General features: G+C 36.6%; 1 protein-coding gene and 1 long non-coding RNA gene across 21 annotated transcripts in view; one reads left to right on the plus strand and one right to left on the minus strand.

The window, feature by feature from the left end:
* Window positions 1-27118, minus strand: part of LOC105466141 (catenin alpha 3) — a 1883635-nt gene that overhangs the window by 206777 nt on the left and 1649740 nt on the right. The window lies entirely within an intron of this gene.
* On the plus strand, window positions 894-27079 carry LOC139356011 (uncharacterized). Its single transcript, XR_011607358.1, has 3 exons — window positions 894-1012; window positions 1679-1834; window positions 26947-27079. It is a non-coding gene; the product is annotated as an uncharacterized lncRNA (long non-coding RNA).

A 27118-nucleotide genomic window follows, 5' to 3' on the forward strand; every position in this document is an offset into this window, starting at 1 on the left:
TTACACTGAGTAAAAGAAGCTAAATAAAAACATATACTGTATGTATTAGTCTGTTCTCACACTGCTATAAAGAACTACCTGAGACTGGGTAATTTATGAAGAAAAGAAGTTTAATCAACTCACAATTCTACAGGCTGTATAAGAGGCATGGCTGGGGAGGCCTCAGGAACCTTACAATCATGGCAGAAGGGGAAGGGGAAGCACGTACATCTTCACATGGAGCAGGAGAGACAGAGCCAAGGGGGAAGCGCTACATACTTTTAAACAACCAGATCTGGTGAGAACTAATTCGCCATCACAAGAACAGCAAGGGGGAAGTCTGCCCACATGATTCAATCACCCCCCACCAGGTCCCTCCTCCAACACATGTGGATTACAATTCGACATGAAATTTGGGTGGGGATACAGAGCCGAACCGTATCACTGCATGATTCTGTTTATACAACATTCTAAAACTTGCCGGTCAATCTGTAGTGGCAGAAATCAGATGAGTGGTTATATGACAGTTGGTAGGAGGAGCGATCAGATAATGAAGGGGTGTGAGTAAGCTTTTGGATTTGATATGTGGGTTCCTTATCTTGATTGTGGTGATAGCCTTGGGGTTTTATACATAACCCAATAAAACATATTAAATTGTATATTTTAAAGGTGCATTTTATTAAATGTTTATGCTTCAATAATGTTGTCAAAAATGTGCAATCCCTATATGAACTTTTATTACATAGTGTGACATTGTTTGGCAAAAGACTGTATTATACATGCTATTAATATAGTATAGCTGAAGTTCTGTTGAATAAATACAGAAAAGAAGTAGTAATGCTACAAGATCATTTTTAATCAATTAATATATAAACTTATTTTCTGTTTTAAAAAATGAACTTCATTTTGCAGTAGGGGACCACATATTTTGTTGTTGAGTAATCAAAGATGAGCTTCAGTTCAGAGACACCTTGTTCATGAGTCTTCTCACCAGAGGAACTCAGAGATCAAGAAACATTGCAGCTTTCAGCAAGTATGCTACCAAATGTAGGCTTTTCTGTATGGATGTGAATGTGAAAGGCCCACTAATAAGGCTGGCAATATGGCAGCAAATGTGATTTTTTTTCTATAATTTTATAGTGTTTATGAAATATCAAAGCAAACTCTGTATTTTTAAAAAATTTCATTTAAGTCAATGGTTTTCAAAAGTAATTTAAGTAGTTAAACCATTTTTTATAAAATTATAGAATTCCAATATTATTGACAATTATATAAGAGTACTATGGAGCTATCCTAAGTAAGGCATCACACCATGAAGCTGGTGTGTGTGGATATACAGTGTGAAGACTGGATCGTCAGGCCTCTGGCCCTGCCCACCTTCTAAAGCAGCCCAAGAGAGAGACCACAGCTGAGGGACCACCATGCTGTGTAACCTGGGAGAGTTACTGTCAGATGTTTGATTATGTCTGGCTGAATTGGCATGGAACAACTTCTAGTTAAACATGGAGGATTTAAGAAAATTACGTACCTATACTTCCTCTTACATATGACTAATTTGACTACAGTTTATCTTAAAATATACCAGAGTTAAATAATAATAAAGCAATTACAAATAATCATTGTAATAAGTACAGGGGGCATCTACTGGATTTCACCAGCTTTCCTTATGTCTTTGCTTTGTCCTATTTTTTTTTTTTAGGAACCTCCTTCTCTGTTACTACTCCCTTTGGATTTATCCAGTAGTCTTAGACGTCACCAGAGCCAAGCCATGCATATATAGATTGAAATGTTGTTTTCAAAACCTACTCAAACTATCTCTGAACAAGATTAGTACCATCTAGTTACAACACTGAAGGTATATGCTAAAGAAAACTAATAATAACATATACTATACTTAAAACTAATCATTCTTGTTACAACATGAGCAAAATAAGTCCCAGGCACTCCTTAGCTATGCTCTGTCTTCTCTTTTGGAATAATCTTTTCTTCCCTCTAACTCTCACCTTATGTTCTTATCTTTCTACCTATTCCAGTAATTTAGTATGTCAACGATTTTTTTTTCTAACATTGTTCTGTTTTAGAACTTTTTCTCCCTGCAGATCTCATCCACTATCCAGAAACCAGTAATAATCATTGGTCTCTGTAAGGAAGACTTTGTTTTAAAATTAGTTTTACATCGAGAGGGCCAATCTGCTTTGGAAAAGGATCGCTGTTATCAATGCGGCAAGATGAAAAAGCATGTTATATTCTATCTACTTGGTTTAATTGAACCAAGTATCAGCTTGGTTTAATTGAATTAACCTCAATGACTCTGTGTTTGTGTGTCACACTATTCTTTTTATATTTATATTTATTATTACTATTTTTAAGAGAGACAGGGTCTCACTATGTTGCTCAGACTGGCCTCGAACTCCTGGGCTCAAGCAATCCTCCTGCCTCTGCCTCTCAAAATGCTGGGATTACAGGGGTGAGCCACCATGCCCAGACACACTATTCTTTTTAAATTTAAAGATATAAAACATTGATTTTTATTAAATTTTAAAAACAGTGAAGTTTTCAATAGACACAGATTACATTCAGTAGGTATTCATGGATTACCCACTATGTATGAAGTACAGTATGCTAGGTACGGTGGTACTGTCATAAATTAGACAAGGATACCACCATTATGAAGCTAATGTAACATTGCCCAAGTTCTGTGTACTGAGTTTTAGTCAAAACTTCATGAATATTGAAACACAGTGTTCACATTTTCCTATCAACATACAGTTTTATTTGCACGATGAAATTGTTAAATTTAATTACAAAGTGTTCAGTTTGGTTTGTTTTGCTAGACACCCTACAAGCTGTTCCTATTACTCTCTCTCTCTCTCTCTCTCTCTCTCTCGCTCGCACTAATGTTTACAAATTGTTATAGCTTAGTGCTAAAGTGAACAGCACAGTACTCTTCAAGATTTTCTAGGATCTTGCAGACAAATGTATACATATATTTTTTACTCCTCATGCTGTTTTACCACCTTTTGATCCCTCCTAGGGGATTAGGCTGTGTAACTGTAAAGCTTTTTTAGGCTTTAACTATGGATTCTTCGTATAATGAAAAAATAAGAGAACTTTTATATTATATATTGAACTGAGTAAGGGGTAAATTCAGTCATTCCCAGGTAAAAAGACAGGATAACTAGGTTCTCATTCTTGTTTTTTATTCCTTCATTTATTCATTCAATATTTTTTATTAAATAAATGCTCATTAATATGCCAGATACTGTGGTAGTTGCTGATGAGGGACCAATAAAGGGCTCGAGTTGTATCAAAGGGCTTTCCTGTCTAATATTTATTTATTCTCTTACTCTGGAAAACTTATTTGGTGTCTGGTTTCATATACAGTAAAATGAAGATAGCTGTCTCTGCCTTCTTTATGTTCTATATTTGACCTCTTTCTCATTGTAAACTTTGTATGGTCAATGGAGAAGGATGTGGATTCAAGTCTGAATATGCACTACGTAAGGCACACTTTTCATTCTCATGTGAAACGAGTTTTATAATGCAGCTCAGAGCACACAGTAGGTTCTCAATAAAAATTTTATCTTCCTTCTCTTTTTCTTTTCTAAGATGGTAGTGTAGAAGATAAGTTGATACTATGCACATTCAAATAACTAATTTTAAAATATGTTAAACCATGGATAATTTGTGTAGCATTAAGTATATTAAACTCCTTCAATTGTGATGTCCCTATCTTACAGGGTTGTTATGAGGAATATATGACAGTAATGCAAAGTACTGAATATAGTGCCAAGAACACAATAAATGCTCAATAAATATTAGCTATCATGTCATTCTGACTTATGTCAATAAATATTAAGTACTATGTCTAGTTAATACTGTTAGAATATTAAATAAATAATACAGAAAATTTGTCCTGGTCCAATTATCTACTGACTAGGTGACTTTAATCATGTTTTTTTTTGTTGTTGTTAACTTTTAGAGTCTAGATTCCTTATTTTGCAAAATGGATTTATTGTATCTCAAGGCGCTGTGGAGTTTACAGGAGTAAGTTATATGAAAATTTTTAAAGCATTATGATTATAAATAATATAATTATAAATTGGAGAACAGTTGCTAACACAATTAAGAAATTATAAAATAGTATTGCTTTTTTACTTTCACTTACATTTTGTTTTCTTGGATAACTGAAAACACTAAGAAGTAACTTTTAAAGAAGCTAGGTTGTACCCAGACAGACCCAGGCTGTAATGGAAAAAGCAGATGACAAACAAAAGGTAGTGGGTAACATAAACAGAGAGATGAAATATCTAAGAAAAAAATCAAAAGGAAATATAAAAATTCAAAATCACCATAACAAAAATGAAGAGTGCCTTTGATAGGCACATCAGTAGACTAGACACGGCTGAGAAGAGAATCGGTGAGCTTGAAATTTGTCAATACATATTTCCCAAATTGAAGTGTGAAGAGAAAAAAAATCACTTAATAAAGAGCATCCAAGGAGTGTGGAATAATTAGAAAAGGTGTAACATATAGTACCTGTAATAGTAGAAAGAAAAAAGAAAATGAAGCAAAAGAAACATTGAAATGATAATGGCTGATCGTTTTCAGTAATTCATGATGTATAGCAAACTATAGATATATGAACCTCAGAGAAGACCAAACAGGATAAATACCAAGAAAGTACAGCCAAGCATATTATATTCAACTGCAGAAAAGCAAAGACATCTCGAAGAAGTCAGTGAAAAAAGGATAAGAATTATAGGATACTTATAATCAGAAAACATGTGTAAACCATGTGTATTAGTCCATTTTCATACTGCTGATAAAGACATACCCAAGACTGGGCAATTTACAAAAGAAAAGGGTTTAATGGGCTTACAGTTCCACATGGCTAGGAAGGCCTCACAATCATGGCAGAAGGCAATGAGAAATAAGTCACATCTTATGTGATGGCGGCAGGCAAAGAGAGAGCTTTTGCAGGGGAACTCCTCTTTTTAAAACCGTCAGACCTTCTGAGACTCATTTACTATCACGAGAACAGTATAGGAAAGACCTGGCCCCATAATTCAACCACTTCTCACCAGGTTCCTCCTATCCTCCCATTAAAAACCAATCATGCCTTCCCAGCAGTCCACAAAAGTCTTAACTCATTTCAGCATGACTCAAAAGTCCACAGTCCAACATCTCATCTGAGACAAGGAAATTTCCTTCTGCTTATGAGCCTGAAAAATGAAAAACAAGTTAATTACTTCCTAGAAACAATGGCAGTTCAGGCATTGGGTAAATACAACCATTCCAAATGGGAGAAATTGGCCAAAACAAAGGGGCTACAGGCCCCATGCAAGTCTGAAATCCAGCAGGGCAGTCAAACCTTAAAGCTCCAAAATGATCTCCTCTGACTCCATGTCTCACATCCGGGTTATGCTGATGTAAGAAGTAGGCTCCCATGGTCTTGGGCAGCTGCGTCCCTGTGGCTTTGCAGGGTACAGGCTCCTTCCCAACTGCTTTTATGGGATGGCATTGAGTGTCTGTGGCTTTTCCAGGCACAGGATGTAAACCATCAATGGATCTACCATTCTGGAGTCTGGAAGATGGTGGCCCTCTTATCACAGATCCACTAGGCAGTGCCTCAGTAGGGACTCTATACAGGGGCTCTGACCTCACATTTCCCTTCTGCACTGTCCTAGCAGAGGTTATCCATGAGATCCCCACTCTGCAGTAAATTTCTGCCTGGCCATCCAGGCATTTCCACATATCCTCTGAAATGTAAGCGGAGGTACCCAAACCCCAATTCTTGACTTCTGTGCACTGGCAGGCTCAACATCATGTGGAAGCTGACAAGGCTTGAGGCTTGCACCCTCTGAAGCCATGGCCCAAGCTCTACATTGGCCCCTTTATTCATGGCTGGAGCAGCTGGGAGGCAGGGCACCAAGTCCCTAGGCTGCATACAACACAGGGACCCTGGGCCCAGCCCATGAAACCAGTTTGTCCTCCTAGGCCTTCAGGCCTGTGATGGGAGGGGCTGACATACCCTGGAGACATTCTCCCCATTGTCTTGGTGCTTAACATTTGGCTCCTCATCACTTATGCAAATGTCTACAGCTGGCTTGAATTTCTCCTCAGAAAATGGGATTTTCTTTTCTATCACATTGTCAGGCTACAAATTTTCTGAACTTTTATGCTCTGCTTCTCTTGTATAACTGAATGCCTTTAACAGCACCCAAGTCTCATCTTAAATGCTTTGCTGCTTAGAAATTTCTTCTGCCAGATACCCTAAATTATGTCTCTAAAGTTCAAAGTTCCACAAATCTCTAGGGCAGGGGCAAAATGCTGCCAGTTCTTTGCTACTACATAACAAGAGTCACCTTTGCTCCAGTTCCCAACAAGTTCCTCATCTCCATTTGAGACCACCTCAGCCTGGATTTCATTGTCCATATCATTATCAGCATTTTGGTAAAAGCCATCAACAAGTCTCTAAGGAGTTCTAAGCTTTTCCACATTTTCTTGTCTTCTTCTGAGCCCTCCAAACTGTTCCAACCTCTTCCTGTTACCCAGTTCCAAAGTCACTTCTACATTTTCAGGTATCTTTTCAGCAGCACCCCACTCTACTGGTACCAATTTACTGTATTAGTCTGTTTTCACACTGCTGATAAGACATACCCAAGAAGGGGCAATTTACAAAAGAAAGAGGTTTAATGGACTTACAATTCCACATGGCTGGGGAGGCCTTACAATCATGGAGGAAGGCCAGGAAGAGCATCTTACATGGATGGAGGCAGGCAAAGAGAGAGAGCTTGTGCAGGGAAACTCCTCTTTTTAAAACCATCAGATCTCATGAGACTCATTCACTATCATGAGAACAGCACTGAAAAGACCCACCCCCTCAATCAATCACCTCCCACTAGGTTCCTCCCATGACACATGGGAATTGTGAGAGTTACAATTCAATATGAGATTTGGGTGGGGACACAGCCAAACCATATCACCATGCAAGCAATAAGAAAGTAGAGTACATTTTTTGAACTGGATTAGGGAAAAGAATAATACATTTCTACACACAGCAAAATTATCCTTCAAAAGTGAAGAAGAAACAAAAGCTTTCTCAGACAATCAAAACTTAAGGAATTCATCACCAGCACATCTGCCCTTCAAGAAACATTAAAAGAAGTTATTCAGTGAGAAGGGAAATGATGTGTTAGAAACTTAGATCTAAAAAAAGAATATCTGAGAAGCACTAAATGAAGGTAAAATTAATTCTTTTTTTTCTTATTTTTAATTGATCTAATATGTAACATTTGTTCAAAATAATACTAGTAACAATATATTGTATTATTATAGCATACAGGTAAATTAAATTAATTATAGCAATATTATAAAGAGTTGGAGGGAGGAATTGAGAATATTGCATTGAAAGATGACCCTACTGTCCAGGAAGCAGTTTTATGAAAGTGGACTTAATTGTAAATGTATATTGCAAACTCTAGGGAAAGCACTCAGTTTTTTAAGGAAAATATAATTTATATGCTGAGAGTAAACAAAAAATAGAAACCATACACAATGATTAAAACTAGAGAAGGTAGAAAAGAGAAAAGAAATGAAAAAAAAGAACACAGGTAATTCATAGAAATCAGAAATACTAATAATCACTTTAAATGTGAAAGGTCTGCAGCATCATTTAAAAGACAGAGATGTTCATCCTTAGAATGGAATATACTTCATAAATATAAAGAAATGAACTATCAAGCTATGAGAACACCTGGATAAACTTTAAATGCTTATAGCTGGGTGAAAGAATCCCACCTGAAAAGGCTACAGACTATATGATCCCAATTGAACAGCATGTTGAAAAGAGCAAAATTAGAGGAATAGTAAAACAATGAGAGGCTGTCAATGATTCAAGGGGAGAGGAGGAGGATTGAATAGGTGAAGCACAGGCCTTTTTTGAGTGGTGAATCCATTTTGTATATATTAATGGTGGATACATGACATACCTTTGTCAAAAGCCATAGAAATTTACAGCACAAAGAGTAAACCTCAATTATGTAAATTTTTAAAAAATCATTTAGGAGGTCTAGGATCCTAGGAAAGAACGCAAACTGTTACATTATTTACACATGTTCTGATTGTAACAAATAATCTCACTGTATGGGCTATGGAGAGGGAAAAGTTGCTGATCTAATAAACTTTGAAAATTAATGTAATCTATAAGACTGAAGTCAAAAGGAATTACCAGTAAGCAATATGCTGCACGTGATAAAGCTGCTTTCCATGGGGGTACAGGTTAATGATTCTGATAATGTTATACAACTGTACTGAAATTAAACAGGTAAACAAATGATGGTGATGGGAGTCAGGTTTTTCACTGTTGAATAGAAGTTTACAGATGAACAAGGGAAGAAGGCTAGAATATAAATTCATGTTTAGCTAAATATAGACACAGATATAGAAACATTTATGGACATGTGGATGTACCTTAGTATGCACACATATATTCCCTGCTCTGTCAGTTGTCACCTAAAAGAAATGACACGCTAGCAGCAACAAGCATGACTGACACTCAGATTTTCGTTTCTGATACCATTCTCCAACAAAGGGGCCAGGGTTCCTTGGAGAAATGCTAATTCAATGACTGGGCAGGATATATATAAAAAGAACCTGAAGTATCTAAATACTGCCAAAAAATAAGGAAGAACTAAAAAATTTAAATCTGCAAGTACACACTGAAAGAGTTGTCAGTAGTCATATCTGGAATAATTTGAGCAGCAAAATAAACAAAGCAATATGGAATTATAACCCAATGTATAAAATAAATATCCATGAATCCATAGTGATAGAAATAAATCATTGAATATATGAATACATTGAATAACATATACAAATATACCCTGAAAAGCAATTCCAAGTAAATTCCAAATAATTCCAAAGTATTATATAGCCTGCCCTCAAGGAGGGGAAAATAACTTCCACTCCTTAACTGTGGGCTACATAGTGACTTTCTTCCAGGGTAGAGTGTAGAAAAGGGGGGAAATAAACTTTATAGTGTAGCTACCACAACCTCAGCCAGGTCATCAATGTCAACATCAACAGCAATACATGATATCAATACTTGAAATGATATGATAAAAATGGTACTTTTTCTCACCGGTCTTCCTCCCAAAACCACATATCCCCAGACTAATCATAAGGACAAATTCAGACAAATTCCAATAAAGGGACATCCTACAGAATCTCTTATCTGTACTCCTGAAAACTTTCAAGTCCACAAAAACAAGGAAAGTCTAAGAACTGTCACAGCCAAGAAAAGACTAAGGAGGCATGACTATTAAATGCAATATAATATCCAAGATAGAGTGCTAGGAAAGGAAAAGGATATGAAATAAATACTAAAGAAATCTTAATAAATCATGAGCTTGATAATAATATTACAATGTGCACTTATTAATTTTTAACAAAAGTACTATGTGAATTAAGATGTTAATAAGGGTATAAGCTATATGGGAATGCTATGTTCTATCTTCTCAATTATTCTGTAAAACTAAAACTGTTTTGCCTGTAATCACAGTACTTTGGGAATCTGAGGCGGGCTAATCACGAGGTCAGGAGTTTGAGACTAGCCTGGCCAAAATGGTGAAATCCCATCTTTAATAAATATACAAAAAATTAGCTGGGCGTAGAGGCAGATGCCTGTAATCCCAGCTACTTGGGAGGCTGAGGCAGGAGAATGGTGTGAACCTGGGAGGCGGAAGTTGCAGTGAGCCAAGATCGCACCACTGCCCTCCAGCCTGAGCGACAGAGTAAGACTCCATCCCAGAAAAGAAGAAGAAGAAAAAAAAAAACAACTAGAATTGTTTTGTAAGATAAAGTCTTTTCTTAATTCAGGAAATAACAAGGTAGAACATTAACATACAAAAGTTACTAATCTTCATATACACAAACAATAATCACTTAGGCAATGTAGAGAAAAGAAAATAATCTGTTTACAAATGCAATAGAAATAACAACTTATTTAAAGATAAATTTGGCAAAAAATGAGCTAAATTTTTCTGAGAAAAACTTTCAAATATGCCAGGTCCACATAAAAACCTGCACACGGATATTTATAGCAGCTTTATTCATAACTGCCAAAAATTGGAAGGAACCAAGATCTCCTTTGGTAGGTGAATAGATAGATACACTGTGGTACATCCAGACAATGGAAATTATTCCATGATACAAGCATGAAAAAACGCTGCCAAGCCAGAAAAAGAGATGGAAGAAACTTAAATGCATATTACCAAGTGAAAAAAAAAAAGTCAGTCTGAAAAGGCTACATACTGTATGATTCCAACTATATGACATTCTGGAAGAAGCAAATTATGGAGACAATAAAGATCAGCAGTTGCCAGGGCTTAGAAGGAAGGGATGTATAGGCAGAACACAGAAGGCTTTTAGGGCAGTTAAACTTCTCTTTGTTACTTTACGATGGTGTTTAATGTCCAAACCCATAAAATACACAACCAAGAATATACCCTGATGTAAGCTATAGACTTTGGGCAAAAATTATGTTTCAATGTAGGTTCACCAATTGCAACAAATGTACCCACTCTGGTGGAGGATGTTGATATCAGGAAAGGCTGTGTGTGTTTGTGTGTGTGTATGTGTGGTTGTGTGTGTGTGTGCGTGTGTATGTGTGTGTGCGTGTGCATTGTGGAGGCTATCTCCGTAACTTTTATTCAATTTTGCTGTGAACTTAAAAAATAGCCTATTAAAAAAAAAAAAAGAAAAACCTGACTGGGCATGGCGGCTCATGCCTGAATCTCAGCACTTTGGGAGGCCGAGGTGGACAGATCACCTGAGGTTGGAAGTTCAAGACCAACCTGACCAACATAGAGAAACCCCGTTTCTACTAAAAATACAAAATTAGCCGGATGTGGTGGCACACACCTGTAATCCCAGCTACTCGGGAGGCTGAGGCAAGAGAATTGCTTGAACCTGGGAGGTGGAGGTAGCGGTGGGCCAAGATTGTGCCATTGCATTCCAGTCAGGGCAACAAGAGTGAAACTCTGTCTCAAAAAACAAAAACAAACAAAACACTTCTCTTAAGGAACAAGCAAGCAGCAATCTACTCTCACATTGGGCCTCTGGAATCCTGGCAGGATGAAATCCCTCAACCACTATGGGCATTGGAGTTGCCAGGGAAAGTTGCCTAGAGAAGTGGTAGGATCAGAACTCCAGCCAGGGTGGAGCACAGAGGGTTTGGTGTGGGACTGTCTGTAGTGCAGCACAGCCAGGGACACCCATCACCTTAAGCTCAACCTGCTCCCATAGGAGACTTTAGCCATAGGAGAACTATTGGACCTGAACTCTGCAGGGCGGTCTTGCCTCTGAGATGGGGTTGATTAGACCTGGGCAACCCTCAGTCTACTGGCCTCTTCTGGAGCCCCAGCCTGGCTGCAGTGCAGTGCAGCTCCCAGGTACCTGTGGGTGTCTGCATCATAGCTCCTGCTCTGGTGAACTGCACCTGATAAGCAGAGTGCTCCTGCAGAGTGGCCCCCAAGACATACACCAGGCCATCTCTATCCTCCCCTCACTGCAGCCTCCCCCAGTCACTGTCCCTGCATGAACACTCCACAGACACGCCCCACATCACTTAGCCAGTGCCTATGTGTGCCCTTGGATTGGATCTTGCTTTTACTTCCCCGACAGTGCACATAAACCCTGCACTATGCCATGCCACTACTGCCTGCATGAGTGTACCCAACCACCCTTCTCCCTACCACACCACCATTGTCCTAGGAGCATTAGGCATGAAACCTGCCTGCCTCACCTCTGCCAGCATCCTGCCCCTGTACCAACATTGCCATCAGTGCTCAACTAGTCACACAGAACAGTGGACCTGCCCCCAGCCCTGAGCAGCCACCATGCCAGCAGGAACACATGCAGAGGGCACACATAGTCCTGCACTCACCACAAACATACAACATACCAGAATCTCTGGGACACAGCTAAAGCAGTGGTAAGAGGGAAATTTGTAGCATTAAATGCCTACATCAAAAAGTTAGAAAGATCTCCAGCTGACAACCTAACATTACAATTAAAAGAACTAGAAAAAGCAAGAGAAAACCCACCCCAAAGCTAGCAGAAGACAAGAAATAACAAAGATGAGAGCTGAACTGAAGAAGATTCAGACACGAAAAACCATTCAAAATGTCAACAAAATCAGGATCTGTTTTTTTTTTTAAATTAGTAAGATAAACTGCCAGCTAGACTAATAAAAAGAAAAGACAGAAGATCCAAGTAAACACAATCAGAAACAGAAAGGGGAATATTACTACTGACTCCACAGAAACACAATCATCAGAGACTATTATGAATAATTCTATGCAAACAAACTAGAAAATCTAAAAGAAATGGATAAATTCCTGGACACATACACCCTCCTAAGACTGAACCATGAAGAAACTGAATCCCTAAACAGACCAATAATGAACTCTATAACTGAATCAGTAATACAGAGCCTACCAACCACCAAAAAAAAAAAAAAAAAAAAAAAAAAAAAAAAAAAAAAAAAATCCCTGAACAGATGGATTCATAGCTGAATTCTACCAGACATACAAAGAAGAGCTGGTGCCTTTCCTATTGAAACTTTTCCAAAAAATTGCAGAGTAGGAGCCCCTCTTCAAGCCAATCTATGAGGCCAGCATCATCCTGAACCAAAATCCGGCAGAGATACAACAAAAAAGGAAGACTTCAGTCCAATATCCTTCATAAGCATTGATGCAAAAATCTTCAACAAAATACCTGAAAAAATCCAGCAGTACATCAAAAAACTAATCCACCACAATCAAGAATGCTTTATCCCTGGGATGCAAGGTTGGTTCAACATATACAGATCAATAAATGTGAACTAATGAAAAAAACATTCCACGCTCAGTGGTCCCACTGCACAAAGTAATAATTTGTAGACTCAATGTTATTTCTATCAAACTACCAATCACATTTTTCAGAGAACTAGAGAAACTATTTTAAAATTCATATGGAACCAAAAAAGGCCTGAATAGCCAAGGCAATCATAAACAAAAAGAACAAAGCTGAAGGCATCATGTTACCCAACTTCAAACTATATTACAGGACTACGGTAACAAAAATAGCATGATACTGGTACAAAAACAGACACACAGACCAACAGAATAGAGAATAGAGAGCCCAGAAATAAGGCTGCACATCTGCAACCATCTGATCCTCAACAAAGCTGACAAAAACAAGCAATGGGGAAAAAACTCCCTATTCAATAAAAGGTGCTGGGATAACTGGCGAGGCATGTGCAAAAGATTCAAACTGGACCCCTTCCTTACACTGTATACAAATATCAACTCAAAATAGATTAAATACTTAAATGTAATACCCCAAATTATAAAAACCTTGGAAGATAAACTAGGCAATACCATTCAGGACATGGGAAGGGGCAAAGATGTTATGATGAAGGCACCAAAGGCAACTGCAACAAAAGCAAAAGTTGACAAATAAGATCTAATTAAAGAGCTTATGCACAGCAGAAGAAATTATCAACAGAGTAAACAGACAACCTACAGAATTGAGGAATATATTTGCAAATTATGCAAATATTTTCTGGCAAAGGTCTAATATTCAGCATCTATAAGAAACTTAAAACAATCTATAAGAAAAAAGCAAATAATCCCATTAAAAAGTGGATGTGAACAGACACTTTTCAAAAGACGACATATATGTATCCAATATGCATATAAAAAAAAGCTAAATGTCACTGATCATTAGAGAAGTGAAAAATCAAAATCACAATGAGATACCATCTCACACCAGTCAAAATGGCTATTAATAAAAAGTCAAAAAATAACAGGTGCTGGCAAGGTAGCAGATAAAAAGGAAAGCTTATACACTGTTGGTGGGAGTGTAAATTATTAGTTCAACCCTTGTGGAAGATCTGATTCCTCAAAGACCTCAAAACAGAACTACCACTCAGCCCAGCAATCCCATTACAGGGTATATACCCAAAGGACTATAAATCATTCTGCCATAAAGGCATATGCATGCATATGTTTATTGTAGCAGTATTCACAATAGCAAAGACATAGAATCAACCTAAATTCTCATCAATGACAGATGTAATAAAGAAAATGCAGTACATATATGCCATGGAATACTATGACACCATATAAAAGAATGAGATCATGTCTTTTGTAGAAATATGAATGGAGCTGGAGGACACTATCCTTAGCAAACTAATGCAGGAACTGAAAACCAAATACTGCATGTTCTCACTTATAAGTAGGAGCTAAATGATGAGAACTCATGGACACAAAGAGAAGAACAACAGACACTGGGGACTACCAAAGGGTGGACGGTGGCAGGAGGGAGAGGATCAGGAAAAATAACTGTTGGGTACTAGGCTTAGTACCTGAGTGATGAAATAACCTGTACAGCAAACCCCCGTGTCACAAGTTTACCTATATAACAAACCTGTACAAGTACCCCAGCACCTAAAATAACATTTTTTAGAACACTCCAGAACATACAAAATGTACTTGAATAAAAAATAGAAAGGCACCCCATGATCTACAAATAAACATCACAAATATGTAAATTCTCCTATGTTAATATAGTTGAATCCTATCCTATTAAAAATACTACAAGATACTTTTCTGGAATAAAACTTGTGGGAAAAAATATCTAGCCATGTGCAGTGGTTAATGCCTGTAATCCTAGCCCTTTGGGAGGCCAAGACAGGTGGAATACTTGAGGTCAGGAGTTCAAACCTAGCCTGGCCAACATGGCGAAACCCCATCTCTACAAAAAATACAAAAATTAGCCAGGCGTGGTGGCAGGCACCTGTCACCTAGCTATGGGGTGGCTGAGACATGAGAATTGCTTGAATCTGGGGGTCGGAGGTTGCAGTGAGCCGAGATCGCACCACTGCACTACAGCCTGGTCGACAGAGTGAGAGTCTGTCTCAAAAAAAAAAAAAAAAGTAAAAGAAAAAAGCAGAAGAAGAGGAAGAAGAAGAGGAAGAAGAAGAAGAAGAAGAAGAAGAAGAAGAAGAAGAAGAAGGAGAAGGAGAAGGAGAAGGAGAAGGAGAAGGAGAAGGAGAAGGAGAAGGAGAAGGAGAAGGAGAAGGAGAAGGAGAAGGAGAAGGCGAAGGCGAAGGCGAAGGCGAAGAAGAAGAAGAAGAAGAAAGGAGGAGGAGGAGAAGAAGAGGAGAGGAGGAGGAGGAGGAAGAAGAAAGCAAGAAATCATCTAAGAATATCTAGGAAACTCCTGAAAAAAAAGTTGATGAAGAGGGATTAGCCAACTTAGAAATTAAAATATACACTAGGTGATCTGAAATCAGTCTGTACTGGTTCTCATATCCACAGCACAATGTAACAACAAAAGAAAGTCTAGAAATAAATCTATATTTGACAGGTAATAGGGATGAAATCTCAAAAATGTTTGAAAAAAGTAGGTTTTTTTAAATGAATGAGGTTAGGGAAACTGTATACTCATTAATCTTGGCATAAAATGGATGTGAACAACATACTCTATAGCATAATAAACTTCAAATGAATTTTTTTTTTTTTTTTTTTTTTTTTTGGAGACGGAGTCTCTCTCTGTCGCCCAGGCTGGAATGCAGTGGCCGGATCTCAGCTCACTGCAAGCTCCGCCTCCCGGGTTTACGCCATTCTCCTGCCTCAGCCTCCCGAGTAGCTGGGACTACAGGCGCCCGCCACCTCGCCCGGCTAGTTTTTTTTGTATTTTTTAGTAGAGACGGGGTTTCACTGTGTTAGCCAGGATGGTCTCGATCTCCTGACCTCGTGATCCGCCCGTCTCGGCCTCCCAAAGTGCTGGGATTACAGGCTTGAGCCACCGCGCCCGGCCTCAAATGAATTTTTAAAAAATATAACGGTTAATAAAAAAGTAAAATACAGAAATAGGAGGAGAGCATCTGGATAAATTATTTACATCCTCATTGTGGGTAAATTCTAGCAAAGACTCAAAATGCAATGCAATGAAATAAAAGATTGATAAATTCAACTACAGGCATATCAAACATTAATTGAATGACAAAAACACCACAGTCAAAATCAAACTACAAGAAATTAGAAGAAAATATCAACAACACGCATCTCTGATAAAGAGCGAATATCCCTAAATGTATACAAAACTCATAAAAATCAAGAAAAAAGAAGAACATTAAAATTATCTTCATTTTAAATAAGAGGTATTAAGACTCCACAAATATGTCATTACTACCCTGTTAGACTAGCAAAAAATTTAAAACTTTAATAATACACTCTGTTGGTGTGGCTGCGGAGAAACAGCACTTTCATGCACTGGCGATTAGATTGCAGAAGTTATTTTTGCTAAGACAGAAATCAATCTTTGGCAATTTCTATCAAAAATCTGTATGAGAAATTTGTTATTTGTAGATATTATAGAAAATATTGAAAACAAATCACATGGTTTACTATGTAGTAATAAAAATAAGCCGAGCAGGATTTGTATGAAAGAATTAGAAGAGATATTCAAGATGTTTAGTTAAGTCAGAAAAAAACAACAAATATAAGAATATAGGTATCACAAACATTTCCTGTAAGAAAGAAGGAAATTTAAGAATATTTACTTTGAAACAGAAACATAGGGTAGATAATTAGTCATTAACCAAAATGGTTAACTACAAGATGCAAGTGTGAATGGATGAAAGAATTAAGAATGGGTGTCAGACTTGTGCAAGCATGCGTTTGTGTTGATGGTGATTTTTTATTCATATAAAGGTCAAAATGTCACAAAATAAATACATAGTTTTTAAGACAGCAAATCATAAATTAAATATAAAAATAAGCATTGAGCCTAACAGTTTATTAACAACAGAGAAAAACAAGGAAGATTAAAGTCAAAGAAATTTTGATCACAGTACTCTGCACACTCTTGGTTGGAAATATTATAACAAGAATCTTGAACTTTACGTGGTGATGGTACTGGTAAAATGATTCTGAAAATATTTTGTGTGATCATAGATAGAGTGAATATTTAAAGATATTGTTATGTTGGAGAACTAGAATTCTTAATGTGAGAAGAGATAATGAACCGGAATGAAAATCATAAGAAAATATTCTTGATCTTGTATTTGAATAAGAGGTATTATTTTTCTTAATGTAATATTCCTTAGTAACAGTAAAAGAATGACACCTCAATTGCAACAAAAACACACATAACAGCTAGGTTTTGATGACTAAATATAATTCTGCACTACAAGGAACTAGAACTCTTTGGAGATATGGCTCTTTCTGACTAAGGTAACGTGAGCATTGAACATGGGATATTTTGTTGGGCCAGAAGGCAGAAAAACTGTCCCAAACCTGGAGATCATGACTAACAACACAGAGAAGCTGGTTTAAAAGGTCTCCCCTAAACATTTCTGGGACAAATTAGTTAAAAAATTAATGACTTCAGTAGTGTTAATGTATTAAAACAGTTCATCAATCCCATCCAAAAACAGTGAGAGAGAAATTGAAACAGCTTTTCTTTGCAAAAAAATCACAGCTAATACGTATGGAAAGAATAAAATAAAATAACTATTTTGCCACCAGTAATGTACTAATTGATTAAAGCAAGAATCATCAATGGATGCTAAATTCATTAGGTAAAAGTGTTGTTGAACAACCGGGATGTTACCATGGTCTCTCAGTATCCTCAAACAGATAATTAAGAACAAAGGAAAAAATGTTTCTTCACAATGCAGAGATATTGCAGACACTGACTTTACCAAGTAAAATCTATCAATCATTACTGAAACAAAATAGCTTGCATGCACTGGTGTTCTGCTAAATGTTTAACAATTGACTCTAAAACACACGCATATAAAAAGAGCAAAATGCTTACATAATATTTACAAATATTAATAGAAACTATATGTAACACATTTTTTATTCTGTTTTTTTTTTTTTGAGACGGAGTCTCGCTCTGTCGCACAGGCTGGAGTGCAGTGGCATGATCTCGGCTCCCTGCAGGCTCCATCTCCCAGGTTCACGCCATTCTCCTGCCTCAACCTCTCGAGTAGCTGGGACTACAGGCGCCTGCCACCACGCCCAGCTAATTTTTTGTATTTTTAGTAGAGACGGGGTTTCACCATGTCACCAGGATGGTCTCGATCTCCTGACCTTGTGATCCACCCGTCTCGGCCTCCCAAAGTGCTGGGATTACAGGCCTGAGCCACCGTGCCTGGCCATGTAACACAATTTACAAATAACATATAATATTGTTTATTGTAAACTGCATATAATCAATACATTCTCAAAGAATATTTTCAGTTTTATTGCAAATTGTCATCAATTCATGTTTTGGGTGTTATGTGATGAATAAGTGTAGTTCTAACATGGATGTTGTTTAACATGTTTGTTTACATTAACGAGTAAGACCAACATAAAACAATAAAGATGTATGCCAGAACTTAATCAATGGCATAAGCTACTTTTTACTAAATTGGATAATAGTTTTCAAACACTAAATAGCAATTTCTTCACTTTTTTTTTTTTTTGGTGTTACTCACAAGGTAATAGTTATATACAAAGCACAATTATAAGTTTAGTCTACATTATTAACATTTTTCTCCATCACTTTCTGTCAATCAGTACCACAAGGCATGCTCTGATTTGTAGCATTTGCCAATTCTTGCAATGTAAGTACTGCACAATGGCCTACTTCCAGCTATTAATGTGACATCACTGAAAGCGGAGTTTAGAAGAGAGTAACACAACACAACGTTGTGTTGTATTATCTCCATGATAGATGTAAATTTGATAAAATAATTAAGAAGGAATGAATTTTTAGTATCTATTACATTTGCTTAATATATATTACCTGTGAGTTCACGTTTTTTTTTTTTTTTTGAGATAGAGTCTCACTGTCGCCCAGGCTGAAGCGTAGCGGCATGATCTCAGCTCACCGCAACCTCCGCCTCCTGGGTTCAAGCAATTCTCCTGCCTCAGCCTCCTGTACCTGGGATTACAGGTTCACGCCACCACGCCCAGCTATTTTTTGTATTTTTTTAGTAGACATGGGTTTCACTATGTTGGCTAGGCTGGTCTTGAACTCCTAACCTCAAGTGGTCTGCCCACCTCAGCCTCCCAAAGTGGTTTGAGCCACCATGCCCAGCCTAGTTCACATAATTTAATTTTTAATAATGACCATGTTTAACAACTAGCTCAGAGACTTCTTGAGACTTCTTTTTAGCAATCAGCTTCCAGCAAACCACTGCTCTGATGTGCCTCCTGTGCAATGCAATGAGGATACAGTATCAGCTTCACAGCTCTTCTACAAAAGATATTTAATCTTGTAATTATAAGGAAACAATCAGGAAAATTCAGAACGTTAGATATTGAAAAAGCCCTCTAGCTTGGAATCTTCAAAATTATAAATGTCACGGAATACCAAATTTAAAAAAAACAAAGTAGGAGGACTGTTCTGAATTAAAGAAAACCAAGAGGCATGACAAGAAAACCCAATACACGAATCTGAATTACATATAACGGCAGGGGGCAGGGACAGAAAAAAATTAAAAACTAAAAACAATACTTAGAGAGATTTGAATATGAACCATATATTAAATAATATAATATCAACATTGAATCTGTTAGGTATAATAATATTGAGGTTATATTGGAGAATGCCATTGATTTTATGAGATACACAGATCAGCAAAAAGAAGTTTGTGGACTGGGTGTGGTGCTTCATGCCTGTAACCCCAGCACTTTGGGAGGCTGAGGTGGGTGGATAACCTGAGGTCAGGAATGCAGGATTAGCCTGGACAATATGGCAAAACCCCGACTCAACAACAACAACAACAAAAGTAATTGGGCGTGGTGGCATGTCCCTGTGGTCCCAGCTACTCTGAAGGCTAATGTGGGGGGATGGTTTGAGCCCAGGAGGTGGAGGTTGCAGTGAGCCAAGATTGTATCACTGTACTCCAGCCTGGGCAACAGAGCCACATCCTGCCTTGAAAAAAACAAACAAAAAAAAGTTTGTACATAGATATATAAATAACAATAAATGATATCTATCTATATAGAAAGAAAACAAAGAAAATAAAATAGCAAAAATTATTAAATCTAAAGGAACAAAATTACTCCAAAGAAAAAATAAAAGCTCGCAGTCTTCGAAAAGTATATGAAAGAAATAATAATATACCCATATATATGTATATATGTATGCATTAAATATTAATTTGTATTTTCAAAGACAAAGTTTGAAACTTTCTTCCTGAATCCAGAACAATAATTTTAGTTGCTATTTATTGAACAACAAGTGTGGATCAATAATCTGGCAGTTTACTTTATCTATATTATCTCAATGCCTCCAACCACACGATGGCATTGTAATTCTTATTGTTACAGATAACAAGCTTTGAATATTGGCTATCTTTGGACAATGATATCATGCTATATAACCAACAATCCATAATGGCCAAAGAAAAATTGTTTCTATATGGCCTCATATTTTGTTGAGGCAAAGAAAACAATAGTAGGCTTATTTGTAATAATTCTTTATGTATTTTGCTCATTTAATGATAAAAATCCTTATTTAAAAGACAGATTGGGCTGGGTGAAGTGGCTCACACCTATAATTCCAGCACTTTGGGAGGCCAAGGCGGGCGGATCACCTGTCATCAGGAGTTTGAGACCAGCCTGGCCAACATGGTGAAACCCCATTGGCTTTACCCCTAAAAATACAAAATACAAAAATATTCAAAATACAAAAATCAGCCGGGTGTGGTGGCATGCACCTGCAATCCAATTACTTGGGAGGCTGAAGCAGGAGAATTGCTCCAGCCTGGTAACAAAGGGAGACTCTCTCAAAATTAGAATGAAATAAAATAAAATAAAATAAGATTGACAATGATCAAACATCAAACATCTGGATCTTTACACATCACTCTAAGAGTAATTTAAAATTAATCTTCATTTCTTCACAATTTCAAATTTCTGCACTATATGACATGGAAAGCCAAAGTCCACCCCCCCAGGCTTTCTGTTCATGTTGTTTGCCTCTGCCCTGTGTGATTTTTCTTCTGACTCAATGAAGGAATTCTAAAATCTGACAGATTAGCAATGAAATCTTTTACACCATTTCCTGAGATTCATCTCAGATTTATTGCTGCACACTTAGGGATATCATGATGCAGAAATGTTAGGTGAGAAATAAAACTATATTTTCCCGTTTCTTACTTCAGTGGAGCACAATTTTCATTTATTCACACTGTATTTCCTCACACAATATGTTCTTCTGACCCAAGACTATAAATTTGAAAATATTTATAGGCAAGATTACCCCTGATGCCATTTATACCTTGCTGGCTTTGTGTTTCAGCTCCTAAGAGCCACTCATATGTCATATGAATGGCTTACAACCATGTACTGCCTTGGATTTTTCTCTGTCAAATGCAAGGCCCTTCTTTGACTACAATACTCTTGATTCAATTTATTATTAATAACACACCCTGATAATGACTTCAAAGAAAGCCTCTTTATGTGTGTTCAGAGGTTTTCCAACTCTAGCTTTCTAGGTTTTACAAGTCAGTTTTAGATTTTGAGAGTGAAGGTTGTGTTCCCCCCTTTTCTCCTATATATATTTCTATAAACATATTCAAATTATAACATTTCTCACACTACAATAGACCATAATAATTGTCCCTCTCATTGTGTCCTATTTTTCAAGTGAAGGACATGGACAGACACTGCAAGCATTATACAGCTCTGGGCAGAAATCAGAGGCAGACAGGCCTGCAGGTTGTATGTAGAAATCCAGCCTCAGTCATATTGAGATGATGTTTATGTCAGACAAGAAGGCAATATCCTGGGTTGAACTCCAGTAAAGAAACTTTGCCTTAGTCCTCTTCTCCCTTTTCCTGGTGATTTTGTAAAGGGACTAGGAGGACCAACTGGGCACGTGGCAATGGGGGCTTTTGTGGTTTTGAAGGTGGCCTGGTTAGTGAACATGAGTATCTTGTAACTGCATGCTCCATATCTGGCATGTTGGATAGCAGTCATTAAAGCAGCTATAAACCTTTCAGAGATGTTGAGATTTTGAGCAGCTCCATTTGTGCACAGAGTAGGGACCAAAATTCTAACTAACTAATCGCCACATAACGCAAAGAGAGCTTAGAAATCCTAAAGAGAGAAAACCTATTAGTTGTTCCTCATCCTTCAAATTTTTGCACCAAAAGCACAGAACCAGAGGAAATGCAATTTTACTTAATAGTAAACCCCCTTCAAGGAGGTTAATTAAACCCCCCTCCTCCTTTCAATTCTTTCCAGATAAATGAGAAGTATGAATATAATGGTATCTGGTATCTTTGAGGTATAGTGAACTCTGAGGAAGGTAATGTTAAGATGCATTTCAAGAGTATAAACAGTCCACGAGCAAAGTAGAGAAAAAATATAATCTCCTGACATTTTATAATACAATTAATCTGAATAACAGAGATATATGTCATGATTTCTCTAATTTTATCTTTCTAATGATTTAAGCCCTATTCACAATGTCATTAGGTATTGGGATTTCCATTTGTCTTTATGTGTTCGTTCTCTCCTAGCAATAAAATGACCTATTGTTTATTGGTCACTGCCGAACAACATACCTGAATAACTCTTTAGGAACATTCTGTCCTGTTCTGCAAATCCCATATTGCATGGCTAGAAAGAAATGCAGCCAACTCATTTTTAAAAGACCTATGTGAGGAAGTGCCAGTTGTTATTTTTAAACAATTTGCTATAACAGAAGTAGTTCTGACTTTTCTTCTTAATTGCTTGGATAGTTAATGGAGAGTATCTTCTCTCTTAATTTAGTCTATGCTTCTTTATGTTTTTATTTAAGGGATTTTGTTATTGTTGTTGCTGTTGGTTGTGATGATACTTGAGGAGAAGCAGGGTTTAAGAAAGATGATAACCTAAGAGCATTTCAATAGAAAATTTTCTGAGGCTGGGCACACTGGCTCATGCCTATAATAGTAGCACTTTGGGAGGCTGAGGCGGGAGGATCGCCTGAGCTCAGGAGTTCAGGACTAGCCTGGGCAACATGGCAAAACTCCAACACTACTAAAAAAAACAAAAATTAGCCTGGCATGGTGGGGCATGCCTGTAATCCCAGCTACTCAGGAGGCTGAAGCATGAGAATTGCTTGAGCCCAGGAGGTAGAAGTTGCAGTGACCTTAGAGCATGCACTTGACCCTAGCCTGGCAACAGAGTGAGACTCTGTCTCAGATTAAAAAAAAAAAGAAAGAAAATTTTCTAAGAAAATGTTTAATTGCAGTATAGTTTGCTTAACAGTGGTTAGTTTAATATTTAAAATTTCAAGAATGTATGAGGGTATAAATTTACATTAAAGAATATCGTTATTTATACCAAAAAAATGTAAAGAGATGACTCCCCAGAATTTAGGATTGAACGAAGGTGTTCTCAAACAGTTAAACAATTGTTAAACTGTAAAATCAACATATAAATTGCCAAGATCAGAGATATAAAAAATCTCCATTTATGGAGAAAATCTCCATCCTAAGACAAATGTATCTAGCTTGGCTCAACACATTTAAGTGAGATTTGGAGGGATGAGGTATAGATAAATATAGATTAAAGTTTTATTATTTTTGTCATACTCCAGTGGATTGATTTATATAAACCTTGATAAATAATTTATCTGATACTGATAAAATATCCCAAAGGTAACATCACACATAAAAGAGGTTGACTTAAAATTGTACTTACAGAGTCACTGAAAACACTAAAACAAGCAAAACACTGTCTATTCGAATTCAAGCATTGCCTACAAGTTGATGATAATGTGTATTCTGAGGCAGGTGTTTCCTTATAGAGAAGATGGATATCCCAGTTTATTAAAGCTATATCCCATCTGCCTTTTGCAAACATCATCTCCATGTCTGTGGATTCTCTTTTTATTCTCTTGAAAATGTCTTTCACAGAGCAGAAAGCTTACATTTTAATAAAGTCCAGCTTATCAATGCTTTCTTTCATGGATCGTAGCTTTGGTGTTGTACCTAAAACATCATTGCCAAAGCTGATTACCTAGATTTTTCTCCTATCTTTTAGAAATGTTATAGATTTGTATATGTACATAGGTCTTTATCCATTTTTAGTTAGTATTTGTGAAGAGTATAAAGTCTGTGTCTAGATTCTTTTGTTTGTTTGTTTGTTACATGTAGATATCCAGTTGCTCCAAAACCATTTGTTGAAAAGACTATCTTTTCACCATTGTATTTCCTTAACTCTTTCACAGTGGTCATCAGGCTTTATTTATGTGGGTCTATTTCTGGGCTCTGTATTCTATTCCATTGATCTATCTGTCTATTATTTCACCAATATGACAGTCTCGATAATGGAGGCTTTATGGTAAGTCTCTAACACAGGTGATGTCAGTCCTCCAACTTTATTCTTTTTTTAAATATTGTCTTGTCTATTCTAGGTCTTTTAAATCTACATATAAACTTTCAAGTCATTTTGTCAATATCCATAAAATAACTTTCTGAGATTTTGATTGGGATTACACTGAATGTGTAGATCAAGTTGGAATGAATAGAGCTAGTTTTGAAACAGGATTTAAACAAGATCTGTTCAGCTCCAACATTAACCTTTTGCTATGACACTGCGACAGTAATTAACCATAAATCACAGATTAAAATTGATATATTTCAAAGACGTTTTAAGAATTAGAGATCTTACAACAATGCATAACACTTCTTTTTGGGTAGTTTTCTTCAATGAATTCTAATGCTATAGATACTACAGCAGAAATTTTTTAGGAAAAGAGCAGAGTATAAAAATAATAAATAAGACAAGCTATGGAAAGAAAAAGTTAGTTGCAGGGGAAGAAAAGTTAAAATGATTTTGTCTTTTTAAGGTGGTGGATAACACTTAATAAATCGTCTCAAATGTTTCTGATTTCTGGCTCTGCTTCCAGAATAACAATTCATTTTAAGCAGTTAAATACCCTGAATTTCTGACAGTGTAATATACAATACTTTGTGTATTTTATTGGAAAAATATTTTAATATATCTGGTCTCATCTATTTCCTAATAGAATATACCATCACCATTATTGTGAAACTCAATTATAAAAATATGAACCATTTGACGGAAATTGACTATCCTGAAACATTGGAATACGTATGCATTATTGATCAAAATACGCTTACAGTACCAAAAAAGCATAGAGCTAGTTCAGTGTTTTTAAGCCTGATATTATGATACCAAACAATAGTTGCTGAAATAGAAAGGAGTACACTTTATAAAATTAAATCAGGTTTTTAAAAAATTTCTTCAGAGGGCGAACTGGTCCACAATTGTTTTTAAGTTTCTTTCTGAAAAATTGAAATAGACCCCAGGAAAACTTATGGCACTGATAAAGTAAAACTGTCACTTTCCAGTTTGGTCATCAAATATATCATCCCTCCGTCTATTACACACAGCAGTTCTGTCACAAATCTTGTTTCTACTTACAATTAATTAAGCAAAACTAAAATGTTTAAAGCTACTACAAATCAAATTTAATTTAAATGGCTATAATAACTTAAACAGAGATAAATGAAATGACTTTCTTATGCTTCATTACTTCCTCTAATTCCTTTTAAAACATTTCTGTAGAAGTTCTGAGGATGAGGAGACAGGGGTGGACCAACAAGATCTCAATTAAACTACCAAAGGTGGTCCCAGGACCAGTTATTTCCACTTATTCCATTCCCTTTGCCACACAGACAATTAAATGTGAATTTTAAAGATAGATATGTTAGAATTTTCAGAGTCTGATTTATCTTAAAACTTTAAACCATATGACATTTCTTATGTAAAAATGTAATCTTGATCTAGGGGCTTAATTAAAAGGATGGCTGCATTATAAATAGTAACTCAATTATAAGTTTAAAATATGTCTTATAGTATAATCTAATGATTGTACTGTTCTCCCCCACAGGACCTTCAAATATACACAAAATAATTCTATGCCTTGATAGAATATTCTATTTTTTGTTTTTGCTAAGACCATTTATTTTTGTTACTTCATGACTTCACTGCATTTTATTGCATTTCTGTTATTTCTTTTTTTTTACTGCAGCATCTCTAAAAGCTCTTCCTACAGTTTGGGCAGAGAATTGAGGGCAAAATGGAATTTATCACAACTAGCTTGAGCACTTTTTCTTAAATTGAAATCAGATTACACAAATGCTTATGTTTTGTTTCCATGGTTATGCAAGAAAATAAATTTTTAGTAAATTTTACAACTCTATGCAGAATTTATATATGTATTGTTCATTTTATTTTATCTTTTTATTGAACTTAGAATGTTAGGAAACATTACTAAATTCTGAAAATGTTAGGAATTTAATTAATAATATATTTGTAGCCTAGACTATCTTAAGAAAAATATATGGTGCTGGTTGGTTAATTTCTATTTATTTATTTATTTATTTATTTTTGAGACAGAGTTTAACTCTTGTTGCCTAGGTGGAGTGCAATGGCACAATCTCAGGTCACCACAACTTCTGCCTCCCAGGTTCAAGCGATTCTCCTGCCTCAGCCTCCTGAGTAGCTGGGATTACAGGCCCCTGTCACCACGCCCAGCTAATTTTTTGTTTTTAATAGAGACAGGGTTTCTCCACGTTGGTCAGGCTGGTCTCAAACTCCCGACCTCAGATGATGCACCTGCCTAGGCCTCCCAAAGTACTGGCATTACAGGCATAAGCCACCACACCCAGCCTTCTATTTAATTTTTTAATAGGTAGGCATTAATGCCAGTTAATGCTATATACAATGACATGTATGGAGAAGTCTCATTACCAAAATTGACTGCTATTCCAGTATCCACTCCCCTTCCTCACATATACTTTTAGGGAACACTATAATTTAGTTTATTTATTTCAGTATTTCTCTTAGGAAAATGTAATGAAATGTGTATGTGTATCTGTTGCAGGAAGTCAGGGACCCTGAATGGAGGGACCAGCTGAAGCCATGGCAGAAGAACATAAATTGTGAAGATTTCATGGACATTTATTAGTTCCCCAAATTAATGCTTTTATAATTTGTTACGTCTGTCTTTACTGCAATCTCTGAAGATAACTTGTGAAGATTTCATGGACACTTAC

The sequence above is a fragment of the Macaca nemestrina genome, chromosome 9 (assembly GCF_043159975.1).
Source record: "Macaca nemestrina isolate mMacNem1 chromosome 9, mMacNem.hap1, whole genome shotgun sequence".
In the NCBI taxonomy this organism is placed as follows: Eukaryota; Metazoa; Chordata; class Mammalia; order Primates; family Cercopithecidae; genus Macaca; species Macaca nemestrina.